The sequence below is a fragment of the Hordeum vulgare genome, chromosome 2H (genome assembly GCF_904849725.1).
Source record: "Hordeum vulgare subsp. vulgare chromosome 2H, MorexV3_pseudomolecules_assembly, whole genome shotgun sequence".
NCBI lineage: Eukaryota > Viridiplantae > Streptophyta > Magnoliopsida > Poales > Poaceae > Hordeum > Hordeum vulgare.
This window is the reverse complement of record NC_058519.1, coordinates 338,296,242-338,299,488: the sequence shown is the minus strand read 5'-3', so window position 1 is coordinate 338,299,488 and position 3,247 is coordinate 338,296,242. Positions and strand designations below refer to the sequence as shown.

At 40.0% G+C, this 3,247-nt stretch overlaps 1 pseudogene; it reads left to right on the top strand.

Annotated features, from left to right (window-relative positions):
• Positions 1 to 213: 213 nt before the first annotated feature.
• LOC123427045 lies at positions 214 to 903 on the top strand (annotated as a pseudogene).
• The last annotated feature ends 2,344 nt before the right edge of the window (positions 904 to 3,247 follow it).

Sequence of the window (3,247 nt, the reverse complement as noted above, 5' to 3'; positions counted from 1 at the left end):
CGTTTGTGAGATGGAGAGCAAGATTTCTGTGAGAAAGAAGGCCATGATGCTGGTGCTTAGTGTGGCCGAGAAAAAGCTCGGCCAAACCGCCCAACGGAGTGCCCAGCCTATAAACACACAACCCTCAGTCTGCACCCACCCTCGCTCCCCAAACCCTCGCCTCCTCCCCCTCCCCCTTCGCGCCGCCGCCGACCCACCCCCTCATCAGCGAAGATGAAGACCATCCTGGCGCCAGAGACGATGGAGATCCCGGAGGAGGTGACGGTGAAGGTATCCGCCAAGATGATCTCGGTGACGGGACCGTGCGGGACCCTCACCCGCAACTTCAAGCACCTCAACCTCGACTTCCAGCTTAAGGACGGCGGGCGCAAGCTCAAGGTGGACGCCTGGTTCGGCAACCGCCGCACCATGGTCGCCATCCGCACCGCCATCTCCCACGTCCAAAACCTCATCACCAATGTCAGCAAGGGCTTCCGTTACAAGATCTAGCTTGTTGATGATACTGCGGTTTATGTGCGGATTTGATGCACGGATCTAGCTTTCTCCGTGCAAGTAGACGAACTTCTTGCGTGTGATTGACTAATTTCTGGTGTGGTTGCAGGTGAGGAAGGTGGACATGCTCGACGGGGTCACCATCTTGCGGTCCGAGAAGGTAAAGGATGAGATCGTGCTCGACGAAATTGACATCGAGCTCGTCTCCCATTCTGCCGCCCTTATCAACCAGGTGAATCAAACAGGATCCATACACTGTCTTTGCTGATGCGCATGGTGATGTTGCATGAATACTTTTTGTTTCATGTGATGCAAATGACCATCTGCTGCTAGAATGACCCGTCGTCGTCAATTAGAGAAGGCGGTCGTGCCATCTTCATGGCTAGCTACGTCGGTGTGCCGAGACTGTGAGTGTCACCACACGACAGCACGGCACGGCCCGGAAAGCTCGTTGTTGTTGTACACACACTGTGGCGCAACCTGGGAGATCACCACAGGTTAGTGATTTACAATCAGATGAGAAATAAAGTCCAGGATAGTGCTATCCCGAAGCAAGGCTACTTTACAAGAATAATAAGATCCGATAAACAGTACCTTTACTCAATACGAGTATGATCTTCTCTCTGTAAAATATAGACAAAACTAACTTGTTGTTTTTGCAGCAATCACTTCCATAAATACAAAAGAAAGCTGATTTTTTTTTCTCATTGAATAGTAATGCCCAAAGTAACTGAATAAAGTCTACCACTGCAATCAATAAACATAAGCCAGTGCTTGATTACACTTTTTTATGAGGGAGTACACTTAACTTGACATCAAAGATAACATGTGTAAAAAAACTATTGCATGGATGTAACATTCAATACAACAAAGTTCAGCACTCTCGAGCCTAGTATTACTGGTACAAGGCAATGCGAAAGTAGTAGCAAAACTGCTGGACAATCAAACCTCCAGAGAGGTGCAATGACTCTTTTTCATAAACCAGTGTTACTTGCCACCCGCAAGCCCTCAACTAATCTGACAGCAGATCAAGCTTACCTGGATATCAGTGTCACATTGTTAGCATCACACACATGATACACAATAGTACACACTATGGGGAAGGACTTGATCACAAAATTTGGAGTACACAGTCCAGTGTCTAGTGACATTATAGTCGTCAACCCGTGCTACTGCACGGGCTAGGATTTTTTTGACAACTATAATATTGCAAACAGAGAGTTTTTGTAAGTCTTAATTTGTCTAAATTTTAACAGAAATTAGTAATGTTAAAACTTTATATTAATATTTTACTATTTACTACATATTGTTAGATTTGTGCAACAACCAAAATTGTTGACACCATTATTTATATTTAATGACTACTAATTTGTGCAATTACAAAATACACATGAAGACGTGTTTTATTTTTAACATAATTACACATATATAATCTATCATTTTTCGATCTACATGTTACTGTTTCATTTAAATTTGGTGCAACAACCATTTTTGCGATGTTAGTATATGCCGATCACTCTATATTTAAATTTCAAAATTGAGTTTTGAAAGTTTGCTTAAATATTCTAAAAGCTCGCACTCGTGCGTTCTGAAATTTCTCTACAATATTGGACGCCCGCCGTAATATTTTAAAGGTTACTTTGTACATTGTTTTTCTTAAACCGCGTCATCTTTCATACAAATTGAGCCACTTAGAAAATTGGTGATGCAATTTTTGTTTAGCCGATGACTGCTAGCTCGCTGGTGTCGTAACCCATGATATATAGCTTTATCATGTCGATATGTACATTATTGTGGTCTTATTCCTACTATTTTTCTTTTACTTTCTCAAACTGCATCATCTTTTTGCTACTATTTTTCTTTTGCTTTAATTAATAAGTGATATCACATTATTGTGGTCTTATTCCTTAAGTATAAACTCAAATGATATGCCTAGACTTCTCAAAAATAGTGGGTTTTATGATGCGTTTAAACAATTGAGGTATTTTAATTTTTTTCATATAATGCTGGATCATTTATTAATTATATTTGAGACAAATATTTTTAAAAATGACAATCTTTTTCATTTTTAGAAAGCTATGTGCATGTGCCAAAAAACTGGGTGTATGCATTTGTGGGTGCATATATACCTTGTGGTTGTGTGCGTGGGCAATTTCTTGGTCAGAAAATTAGTTCACGTAACACACATTGAAATACTGTAAGCTCGTCTGTCAAAGAAAATACGGTCAAAGATTTTTAGTAAATAGGACAACATTAGTCCATGACGTATATTGCAATGTGCTCCATGCATGCAAGGGTATCTTGGATGGTAGTTCCTAGAAACAAAAACTATAGTTTATTAGGTGATATTACTATGGACGTGTATTTTGTTTAGGGAATGGACGCTTCTTTTTTCATTGTTCGCTTTTACAACCTGGATGTTACTTTGCTGGTGTAACACGTTGGATTGTTGGGCCTATCAGATATCCTTTTTAATCGTACGGACATGTAAATATGAGGTTGTAGAGTTTTCAGATCTCATTTAATTCTAGACGCATAATTAAGATCTGGTGGCTATTTTAAAGTAGCTTTTGAGGATTAAGGAGTCATCAACTGATCATCCGAAAAAAAATAAAAAAAATCAACTCATGTACCTTTTTTTTCATCGGTGCACTTTTTATGGCTGGCTATCCCTTTTTAACGAATCGAAGGATTCATTTTTTGTTATGTTTCACTTTAGATGGACAAGAGTAATCCATGCATCTATGATTATTAA